Below are 12,867 nucleotides of genomic sequence, written 5' to 3'. Positions count from 1 at the left end.
ATTAGCTGAAAAAAATTAATTTGAACTATATTTGTTCCAGAATCAGGAGATGTTGTGTTACAAAATAAGCCGCAAATGCTCAAAGTTCTCTATGTTCTGATGTTAGTTGGTGGTTTTCCAATAAATATGTGAAAAAAAAAAGTTTAATCTGAGATACAACTCAAAATAAGATGTTTTGACTTAATACGATGATGCATTGTCTAAAAATAAAAGACCTGATATCTCACTGCATGTATTGGACAAAGATACTTGGCAAGATTTAGAGTTTTTGTAGTGTGTAATGTAAGCTTTAATCATGTTAATTGCCTGACACACACACACACACACACACACACACACACACACACACACACACACACACACACACACGGGGGGATAACAGGCTTTGTGATGATCTGTCTCTCACTGAGGGTCTTTTTTAAACTCACGGTGTGTAATTACCGTCAGCTCGGTGTGTTTCATGTCTGCAGGCGACAGGCGCTGTTTGAATCTGTAATTATCAAACAATCATTACTCACAGCGAGAATCGCTCTAACATAAGATAACTTGCTGTCACTAAACGGGGTCGGATGCTATTTTTAAATGACTGACAGGATCAAATTAAGCCTGTGATGTAACAGAGCTGTGGATAATTGGGATGTCTTGACAAGTGAAATAAGGAAGAACACTTAAGACCCGTCTCAAACTGTGATAGCTTTAAATGTCACTTCTACTACAATGTATTCTGTCCTTTGTGTAATGTTTTTACACCAACCAAGTCCAACGCCTATCCAGAAGTGACCTCCCAAAGGCTGAAAGCTCTGGATGTTCGATGGACTGGAGCCGGGAATGAGTCTTTACCCCAAGTAAAGTAGTTCCAGTATCTCAAGGCCTTATCTTTAATGAAGGGACAACGCAGTGTGAGATCGGACAGAGATCAAAGCAGCGGGAGTTTTAACGCACAGTCGTGATAAAGAGAGAGCTGGACCGGAAGCCAAAGCTCTCAGGCCTCTTCATTCCTACCCTTACCTTAATCCGAGGCCATGGTTCTCAGCAGGATGCCGATGGACTGGAGTCGGGAATGATTCTTTACCCCAAGTAAAGGAGTTCAAGTATCTCAAGGTCTTGTTCTTTGCCTGAGAATCGGAGCAGTGGGAGCTTTACCGCAGCACAGTAATAAAGATGGTCCACCGGTCAATCTTCATTCCTACCCTCGCCTCGAATCCTACCCTGATGACTGAACTTCTCACCTTATCCCTAAGCGAGATGCCAGCCACCCTCCGGAGAAAACCCATTTGGGGCGTTTGTATTCTTGATCTTGTTCTTTCGGTCATTTCCCTTCTTAGTAGAACCGCTGCCAGTTGAGGAGGTTCGGCTGGGAGGGATTATCCCCCATGCTGGACAGGGAGCGACTTGCAACCAGCTCTGGGGGGTCAGAGCTGTTCGATGTGGGCAGGGAAAAGGGAAGTTTGGGGCCCTCTGCTGGAACTGCTTCCTCTCTTACCTGTGAGCATTTTTACGTATTTGTTGAATTCGAATACGCGTTATCATGCTCTGCCCCTATCAAATCAATACATAACAAAGAAGTAAAATTAGCACAGTGTCAGTTATAAAGTATAACAACAATGCTAACAGCATGTTGTGTTTACTTCGCATCTGAAGAGTGAATCATGTGTCTTTATTGATCAGATGGCTTCACGCTGGCTCAATATCATCACTGATAGGTCAGCGTATGGATCAGGCCTGAGGAACGTTTCCATGGCGCTGTAATGGGGCTCAGAGTGAACACTGACATGAACGCATTGATTTGTTTACGTACATCACCACCGTGTACACATCCGCTCTGTCTGAATGGAAACAACAGAGGTGGAAAACAAATGAGAGACATGAAAGAGTTCATGGAGTTAAATGTGAAAGCTGTGCCGTGTTTGATCTGATTTAACATATACATTCAGTATGTAGTGTTTCTACTTTAAAGAGTCCTCTCCTGCTGATGTTCAGGTGTATATCAGTATGTAGTGTCTCTACTTTAAAGAGTCCTCTCCTGCTGATGTTCAGGTGTATATCAGTATGTAGTGTCTCTACTTTAAAGAGTCCTCTCCTGCTGATGTTCAGGTGTATATCAGTATGTAGTGTCTCTACTTTAAAGAGTCCTCTCCTGTTGATGTTCAGGTGTATATCAGTATGTAGTGTCTCTACTTTAAAGAGTCCTCTCCTGCTGATGTTCAGGCGTATATCAGTATCTAGTGTCTCTACTTTAAAGAGTCCTCTCCTGCTGATGTTCAGGTGTATATCAGTATGTAGTGTCTCTACTTTAAAGAGTCCTCTCCTGCTGATGTTCAGGTGTATATCAGTATGTAGTGTCTCTACTTTAAAGAGTCCTCTCCTGCTGATGTTCAGGTGTATACCAGTATGTAGTTTCTCTACTTTAAAGAGTCCTCTCCTGCTGATGTTCAGGTGTATACCAGTATGTAATGTCTCTACTTTAAAGAGTCCTCTCCTCCTGATGTTCAGGTGTATATCAGTATGTAGTGTCTCTACTTTAAAGAGTCCTCTCCTGCTGATGTTCAGGTGTATACCAGTATGTAGTGTCTCTACTTTAAAGAGTTCTCTCCTGCTGATGTTCAGGTGTATATCAGTATGTAGTGTCTCTACTTTAAAGAGTCCTCTCCTGCTGATGTTCAGGTGTATATCAGTATGTAGTGTCTCTACTTTAAAGAGTCCTCTCCTGCTGATGTTCAGGTGTATATCAGTATGTAGTGTCTCTACTTTAAAGAGTCCTCTCCTGCTGATGTTCAGGTGTATATCAGTATGTAGTGTCTCTACTTTAAAGAGTCCTCTCCTGCTGATGTTCAGGTGTATATCAGTATGTAGTGTCTCTACTTTAAAGAGTCCTCTCCTGTTTATGTTCAGGTGTATATCAGTATGTAGTGTCTCTACTTTAAAGAGTCCTCTCCTGCTGATGTTCAGGTGTATATCAGTATGTAGTGTCTCTACTTTAAAGAGTCCTCTCCTGCTGATGTTCAGGTGTATATCAGTATGTAGTGTCTCTACTTTAAAGAGTCCTCTCCTGCTGATGTTCAGGTGTATATCAGTATGTAGTGTCTCTACTTTAAAGAGTCCTCTCCTGCTGATGTTCAGGTGTATATCAGTATGTAGTGTCTCTACTTTGCAGAGACTTTTCAGACCATTTAAATGCACAAAATCCCATAAAGGCAAAGTAAACCCCCAAAACGAATTGGCTACACAGATTTTACAGTTTAAATGAAAACCCACCAGTTTATATGCTCAGCTGTTTTAATATTTCAGCAGCTTTTCTGGTTTCCTCGTGTTTCTCTGTTTGTCCAGATGCCTGATCACACATCAGAGCTTCAAATCTCTGAGAACATCTGCTCCATCTGCTCCTCATCAGACGCCGATCTGATGCCGTTTACACAGATGTACAATCAGAGGAGAAAGGAAACGACATGAAGGGTCATTTCACAGAAACATAGAAACATCTGATGCAGACTTTCATCCTCACTTCCTCTGAGAAAGACACAAGAAAGTCTGCACGAAGGAAACTCCTATGACCTCTTAAACTCTATACATTGTACACGAACAATCTAAAAGTCCTATGAAGCAATTATGGATTATTAGTGAATGCATATTTGTTATTATTAGGGAACATATTTTATTTTAAAGGAAAGGGTATTATAACTTATAAGGGAACTATTATTACAAATATTAGGGAATTTTAATATATATTGTGAATTATTAGGAAATAAGTATAATCGATTATTAGAACACTAATGCAAAAATAATAAAGGAATACATATTAAGAATTTTATATATATTTTTTTTTAGGGAACTACCATTATTAATAATTAGGGATCAATGTCATGAGTGATTAGGAATGATTCATATTAAATTAATATGGAATTAATTCATTATAGCATATTTAATTAAAAAAATGTAAACAATAATGAATACAAAAATAAATAATGTAACAAGCAAAAATAATAATAATAATAATAATAATTTGTATAGCGCCTTTCACGAAACCCAAGGACGCTTTACAATGGGAAGTAACAAAAAATATATATTATAATAATTATACAGATATTAAAACACGGTTAAGCTGGAGCACTCAGTGACCTTTAAATGTATTATGAACTATAAGGAAACTATTCATACAAATATTAGGGAATTTATACATTGTGAATTATTAGGGAACAAGTTTTATATATTATTAGAACACTAATGCAAAAATTATTAAGGAATACATATTAAGAATTATGATTGTTTTAGGGAACTAATATTATTAATCACATAGTAACAATTACATGAGTGATTATGAATTATTCATATTAATGGAATTAATTTATTATAGCACTTTTCATTCACAAAACGTGCTTTAAAAATAAGAATAAACGCAAGAATAATTAGGAATTGTTCATATTAAATCATTATGGAATTAATTTATTATAGCATATTTAAATAAAAAAAATATAAACATTAATTAATAAAATAATAATAAAAGATAATTAAAATACGGTATACATGGAGCCCTCAGTGACCTGTCAGTGTTTAGTGTTGTTCCTGCAGAGCGCTGACTCACAGACAGGTAAGAGGTGACACACACACACACACACACACACACACACACACACACACACACACACACACACACACACACACACACACACACACACACACACACACACACACACACACACACACACACACACACACACACACACACACACACACACACACGTTAGCAGAAGACTTCCTGCGCCGGCTCAGGAAGTACAACCTGCATCAGGAGCTGCTGATCCAGTTCTACTCTGCAATAATCCAGTCTGTTCTCTGTACATCCATCACTGTGTGGTTGGATCCCAACAGGACAGGAAAAGGCTATGTTCCTGTGTGTGTGTGTGTGTGTGTGTGTGTGTGTGTGTGTGTGTGTGTGTGTGTGTGTGTGTGTGTGTGTGTGTGTGTGTGTGTGTGTGTGTGTGTGTGTGTGTGTGTGTGTGTGTGTGTGTGTGTGTGTGTGTGTGTGTGTGTGTGTGTGTATATACATACTCTCCAAATAAAGCTGATACTGAATCATTCCTATCATTGTTGTTGTCTTTCTATACAGAAGCAAAGCTTGCATTGCATATTAGAACTTGAATTTGGCCACTGTTATTATAGCTGCAATATGTCAAATTGGCCCTTAGCACACTGTTGCGTCCCGGCTCGTAGAAAGTAACATGTAACCAGTTGGAATTGGTAAATTGGAAGTTGTTTGATTAAAAAGTGCGCAGTAAAATTGGCAACAAACAGTCACTAACAAAAGAAAGAGGCACTGGTTTAAATGAACAACAAAAGGAACTAAGGTAGACTCTTTAAATAAGAGTTTTAAACAAGTTGGCACACAAGCAACCCGACTAACAAACAAATAAACAAAAGAAAACCTCACTTCTAAAGTGGGAAGAATAATTGGCTGTTATAAAACACAGCCTGGGGACAATTTAAACACAGTTAACGTTGTTCTTTAAGATAAACAGAATGACAAGTATAAACACGTGGTCATCAACAACGCCCTCAGGATTATAACTGGATGCTTGAAGCCTACCCCTGTGTCCCTCTTTCCAGTCCTCGCGGGAATAGCTCCGGCCAGCCTCCGACGGGAGGCTGCCACCCTCGCCCTGGCCAGGAAAGCCCAAAAGCATGACTGGCACATCCTGCATAACACGACAACGAGAGGAGCGCCCCCAAGTAGGCTCAAGTCCCGCCTCCCCTTCAACAAGGCGGCACAAGAGATTCTCAATTCCACCTCTGAGGACCTCTCCAGAGATGCATGGTTGGCGGCTGCTTGGAGGCGGGAGTGGGAGCTAGCCGGGCCCTCCCGCATCCATCGCTACATCTGGGACCCAGGAGATGGCGCCATAGGAGGAGACGACCTACCATGCCGGCAATGGACTACACTAAACCGCCTACGAACTGGGGTCGGTCGCTTCAAAACCTCAATGAAGAAGTGGGGCCTGGCAGACAGTTCTGCATGCGAGTGCGGTGACCCTGAACAGACTGCCGAACATATAATAACCACCTGCCCTTTATATAGACCACCCTCGGAAGCCAGCCTCTTCGACTTAGGACCAGAGATGCGGGCATGGCTACATGACACCGAGTTGGACCTCTGACGTTACACGAAAGAAGAAGAATAAGTATAAACACAAATAGACACGCAACCTAGTTAACCACCGTTAACAGACCTAACACAGAATGAACTGAGAGAGTACTGAGAGACGTCTGACACAGATTCGGACCTCTGTCGACTAACACGGTCTTGTAATTGTCCCCGGAAGCTGTGTGCGGGGATTGGAGAGTCGGGCCCGGCCTGCTCCAATCCAGATCTTCGGTCACGCCTACCGGGGAGGGACAGGAAGCTGGCCTCCAATGGAGTCTGGGCAACGGCACATCTCATATACATAATACACAGCTGCACACACTTATAGACAGGTTAATGGGCAGATAGAAGGCGGCGGCCGTAACACACACCATAGGGGACGTGTGGCCTATGCTATTAAGTATTTTATTTTGGTGAGTCTGTCGCCAGCCAGTATTGCCAAAATATAAACCTTTTTTAAATTGTATTCTGTTTCTAGGGCAACAGCTTTGGTCCAGGTTTACATCCTATCAGCTACTGCAGCGGTTCCCAACCTGTGGGCCGCGGACAACTAGTGGCATTGCAAGTGGGCCGCCAAATAATTTCATTTTTTTTTCATTTTAATTAATTAATACATTTTATTTTTACAGGCTTAAGACACAAACATGGACATAACAATAACATATAGAAGATGACATTCCCATCTCAGAAAAAAACAAAACAATAACAGGAGAAATAAAGATACAGTCAGTAGGATCACTTCAACATTTCACAAAAAAAAATAGGTTGACAAACAAATACCATCAAAAACACAACATGGCATATTTATAGTTCCTTTAATCCCACTCTTCGTTAGAGCTCATTATTTCACATTTCATGGCGTGTTGATGTTTTGTGGCAATCATTTTTTCCAAGATAAATTGTATTTGTAATCTGCTCTTCAAACACCTTTGATTAAGATTACTCCTTGATTGACTTTAAAAAATATGTATTTTAGCCAGAAGAATAGTTGTATTTATTAACTGTGTGCGGTCTTCATCTAAAAGCCAAAATAAAATATTAAAGGGTGTAAATGTAAATTCAATATTTGCCGCCAAATAATTTTTTTGCAAAACATTATGATTTGTGCGGAAACATTTTCATTCTTAAGATTTATTTTAATTTTAAACTCCTTTCCTTTCTCTTTCTCGATCCTCCTTAGCAACGGTCATTACAGTCCTTAGCAACGGTCATTACAGTCCTTAGCAACGGTCATTACAGTCCTTGACAGCGGTCTGTTCTACTGGATTTACATGTTCTGAATTGTTCTGAACTTTATTTAGCCTCCGTATTGTTTATGGTTGAATATTGATGGGCCGTTAAACTATTAACTATAATAACTTTAATCTAAAACTTAACTAAAACCAATTTAACTACCCTAACTAAAAATGTACTGAAACAAGAAAACACATTTTAAATTAATCAAAGGAAACTTAACACACTATATAAACATCCTAAAAATGTACTAAAACTATCAATTAAAACTTATCTTAACTCATTGAAAATGTACTAACTTACTATAAACTATTAATAACGTTAACCTAAAACTTAACCAAAACTAATTTAACTAGCTAACACTGAAAACTAAAACTTTGTGCCCGCTGCTCTTAAGGCGACCCAGTTGTCGGTGGATCCGATAACGCTAAGCTTCTGCGGCGCGGTGTAGGATGCTGCGACGGTTTGGGAGGCAGGAGTTTAGCGGCGGCGATGGAAGGCAGGGGGACGGTCTTTAGGATTTCTGGCAAACGCTCGGACTTGATGAGGACACAATTTGGCCGAGGTCTGTAGCCGGAGAAACCCTGGTCCTTGGCGGTTTCCTCAGCGAGGCATCTGGGCTTTTTGGAGATGGGGGGCAAGGGCGTCTGCTGGTTCATGTCACCAGACTCCGACTTCCTGAGTTTCTCCGCCAGCCTCCTGGTCTCCTCTTTAGCCTTCAAGTGGTCCATCTTCAGGGCCTTTCTCTCCTCTTCCACTCTCTGGTTCTCCTCCTTCAGGTTGTCGTACTCCGCCTGGTACATCCCGAGGCTTCCCTTCAATGCCATCAGCTCTTTGTTCAGGCGCCTGTTGTCCCAGCCGAACAGCTGCATCTTCTGTATGGCGTCGTCCGGCCGGCGGGCCAACATTTGCCGGAGCTCCTCGATCACCTCGTCCTTTTGCTCCAGGAGACGTACGCTCTGAGGTTTCCCAGTGAGCAGATAAAGGCGGTGCTGGGCCTTCATTACTTTCACATAGGCGTGAGGGCTCTTCTTCTTCTCCCGAGTCCACTCCCGCCGGGAAGTGTGTTCACTCGCACCCGGCACTTGAACGTTGCACTTGAGCTTGAGCCTCTTCATCTCCAGCCACATTTGCCTTTTTTGGAGCTCATACTCTTTGATGGTGAGTCTGTGCGCCTCCTGGCAGCTTCTCTCCTGGTTGAGTCTCAGCTGCAGCCGCACCACCGTTTCCTCTCGTGTCTGAAGCTCTTTCTCCAGCGTCTCCTTCTCCGCTGCCATCTTGGCCAACTTCATCTCCCCCAGCATCTGGTCCCTGTCGGCAGAAACCACGCACACGTCCTGCGTCATTTTGCTTTCCACCAAATACTGGCTGACTTTCTGCAGCCGGCTCTTCACGCAGCGCCTCTCCATCCTCAGCCTGGCCAGCTTCAGCCTCTGAACGTCGGTCTCGCAGGTCTGATCTTGGAGTTTCTCCTGCAGTTGATGAATCGTTTTGTTGAGTAAAGATTTCTGCGCCTGTTCCTTAAGCTGGTTTCGCAGGAGGAGGTTTCTCTCCGCCTCCACTCCGTCAGCATGGATGATCTTCAGCGTTAGCCTCTTCTCCAGATCTAACATCACGGCCCTCAGATCGATGATCCCTTGGCCATGGGCGTTACTACTTTGCGTCATCTTCCTCTCTTGATCGTGGAGTTTAATCTTCAGATCACGTATCTTCTTCACTTCGATCTCCATGTGTTTCACGAGGTTTCGCTGCTTCAACGCCTCTTCTTCGTACATTTCTGCTGCCGTTATGAGGGCTCTGTTTGCTTCCCGCAATTTTTCCATGTCGACTTCCAGGTTTGCATACTTATTTTCCCACCCCACTTTTTTATGCTCCCAGTGCTCTACCGTTGTGTGTAAGTCATGTAGCGTGGCCTTGTGTACATCGGCCAGTCTTCTGTGTTTTTTCAGCTCCTCTGACTGTCTCTCACACTCGTGTTTCGCCACCTTCAGTTTTTCCCGGTAAGGTTTCAGACTCTCATAGCGTTGTTTGTATGTTAACGCAAACTCTTTCGATTTTTTGGCCTCCTTCTCAAGGCCTGCCACTTCCTTGTCCTTCTTCCTATGCAGTTCTCGCTGCTCTTCTAATGTTTTGATGCTGAAGCATTTATAGCCGTTCAGCTCCTCCACATTATGAGACAGTTTCTCCACCAGTATATTCAGCATCCTGTTCTCCTTTTGATGGTTTCCAAACATTTCTGCTTCTTTCTCCTTCTGCTGGCGGAGAGACTTCTCCACACATAATTTGTTCTGATACTCCAGAGACTCTCTTTTGAAGGAGTACATTTTCTGCTCAGAGTCTTTCTTCTCACTCGCACTGGCAGTCTCTAGATCCTTGTGTTCAACTTTCAACTTGTCCAGTTCCTCTCTCATTTTTTCTAATGTGAACGTCTGATTTCTGACAGTATGCTTCAGCCCAGCGTTCTTCAGCTCCTCTTTCTTCAGATCCATCTCAGCTGTAACCATGGAAGAGATCTTCCTTTTCTGCTCTGCGTTCTGGTCCATCAGATGTTTCTCATTGATTTTGGCCCTGTGTATCTCATCCTGAAGGCCCTGCAGGGCAACATTCCTGGCTTTAAGGTCATTGGAGGGCTTCATTGTGACTTTGTGTCAGAGGAAATGGTCCTGTGTTTGGTAAATCAGTCTCTGCCTGTGTTTCTGTGTGTATCTGCTGCCTGTGCACTGTGAAACTGAACCAGAAATGAACCTTACCTCAGGCTGCAGCTTTTCGTCTGTGATGTCATCGCATTCCAAGGCTTTGAAGATGACATCACCATGGTTGCAATGGCTCGCAGTATATGATGTCATCACATTCTATCATGACATCACTGTCCCTTCGTTAGTGGAATGCTGTTTACAGCGTTCCACTAATGTTCTTCTGTTTCTTTAATCTTCTTCCGTCTTCAGAATACTTTCAGCTACAGAAACCAGTCACATATCAAAAATATTCAGCCTTTTCAGCACATGATGGGAACCTTTCAAATGTTCATACTTATATATTATATATATATATTCAGATTTAAAAAAATTTTTTTAACATGTAACTCAATGGGAGGAACCTTCAAATCCTCTTTTTCCAACTTTAAAATAATCTCAAGACATTCAGCTATAAAACTTGTTCTTCAGATTTTTTATCTTTTTTTACACTTTTTGAGATATTTAACTTAGTTTGGACCTTGGTAAAGAGGCCTTCTTCAGATTTTAACCTTAGTGTGTATTGCGCATCTCAATAAGCCTTAGAGTGCGTGATGTCACAGTGGAGCAGAGCTTGAAATTCGCCTTAACATTTATTTTTCAACCTGCCATAACTCCCAAACCCTGCACTCCTTTGACATCATTTTTCATGAAAAAAGTTGGAAAACCTCGCAAAAAAATTAAACAAAATGCCTCTTGAAGTGACAAAAACGTTCAACATGTTTCCATTAAGGCCCATTGTAAATTCAGCCTGATCTTTCCTCAGAGCACCAGCTGCACACTTTTAGCAAATCTGCCAAAAATGCCACATTAGTTAGTATAGTAGCATAGTTAGAAATGTAAGAGGTTTATTTCTCATTCAGAACAATGGAAAGGCTCTCCTTTCACTGCTCATCTCCATGGTAACCTTTGATCTCTGGGCTCACACACACACACACACACACACACACACACACACACACACACACAAACACACACACACACACACACACACACACACACACACAAACAGACTGGAGTTTAAAAGACTGTCTCAGCCTATTATTTTCTGTCTGATGGAGACTTCATACTGACTTCAACATGTTCCACATATTGTATACATTAGTGGTGACGTATGGTTTTAGTGAATATGTGTACCTGTAATGGCATCAAGGGTTTCTTCTTGCCACTATAGAGCGGGGTTGACGACACGCATCCAAAACAATAAGCAGCCGAAGGTTTTCAGTCAAAAATATGTAATTTATTAACAAAAAAGTATTGACTTAAATAGTCTCAAAATAACAAATCTTTAAACAATATTTCGGCGGTATGCTTTCCTATATAAACTAAACTATACTTTGTTTGCAGTCCAATTTGCAACACTAATTTCTGTCGGCAATTTGCGTTCGAAAAACTGTTCCGCTCCCCGTCTCATCAGGTCTCCGAGCACCCCGGCTGTCCTCAATTACCTCACCGGAAGGTACACGGAAACAGATCATATTTACGATATAAAATAAACAATCACTTCATCAAAACATATTCACCACGGCAACACAAATCAGCCCTCCATCACTAAATCATTTATCAAATTATGACTCGAAATAATAACCCTGACTTCATTGTGGCTCTAACAGTACCTTAATCTAAAGTTACCTGTGTGTGTGTGTGTGTGTGTGTGTGTGTGTGTGTGTGTGTGTGTGTGTGTGTGTGTGTGTGTGTATGTGTGTGTGTGTGTGTGTGTGTGTGTGTGTGTGTGTGTGTGTGTGTGTGTGTGTGTGTGTGTGTGTGTGTGTGTTGATCATTAATGCAGGTGGGAGGCTGTCTGCAGAGCCCTTTCTCGCTATTATTGGCAGCACACCATGTGTTTCTGTCTCTGAGCAGCTGTGCACGGCGGGTTATTATATTATTATTTTCTGGCTGCTGTACAGTTTCCCTCCTGGTTCTCCTCAGCATCCATTTCTCATGCTTAACTTTCACCAAACACACACAGAGATTCACACCTCAGGAAATACTGCGTCCTGCTCTGGATGTTCCGATGAAAAGCAAACTAGAAAATGCATTTCCTGCAAAAAAAAAATGCGTGTGAATGCTGTAAACTGTGAACATTTGTGGCTGAATTGAGCTGAAAATGCAAAAAAAGCTGAATGTGTTATTAGCTGAATGGTAGTTGCTTTTAGCTACAGAGACCAAGTAAGTGTGTTGCTGAACTTAGCGGAGAAATGCAGAAAAGTGAAATGATTTGAATCAAAATGTTACAGCTCAAATGCATTGCAATGACTTTGTTGAAAACTTGAAAGTGAAATGTTAAACTGGAAGAGTAGGAAAAATAGTGAAGAAGCTTAATACTTAAACGAAAAGGTTTAAAAAAGGTATAAACAACAACATGTATAGCCTCAATGTCCTGAAATAGCTGAATAAGTTAATAGTTGAATGATTTATAGCTGAAAGTAGGCTGAAGGAGTTAGATATCAGATGTAAGTAGTGAATGAATGTGTATTAAGAAGAGTAGTTTCATGTCTTGATACATTAGAAAAGATCATATGTTTTAGGGGTTATTATGAGAGAATGCCTTTTTAGGCCCATATTGAGCATTCAATGTAATATAATATAATTAATATAATATGCTCAATATGGGCCTAATAAGGCCCATAAGGCATTCTTGTTCTCAGGAGGGGACATTGACAGAGGAGTACTGGAAAAGTACACAGTAAGTACTTCATAGTACTTGTGGGGGTAGTTTCACTAGTAGGCTACTGAGTCCAACAGGATCAATCTCACGAAGAACTA

This window comes from Notothenia rossii (assembly GCF_949606895.1).
Source record: "Notothenia rossii genome assembly, chromosome: 3".
NCBI classification, from domain to species: domain Eukaryota; kingdom Metazoa; phylum Chordata; class Actinopteri; order Perciformes; family Nototheniidae; genus Notothenia; species Notothenia rossii.
The sequence above is the reverse complement of the archived record's forward strand: the minus strand, read 5'-3'. Positions refer to the sequence as shown.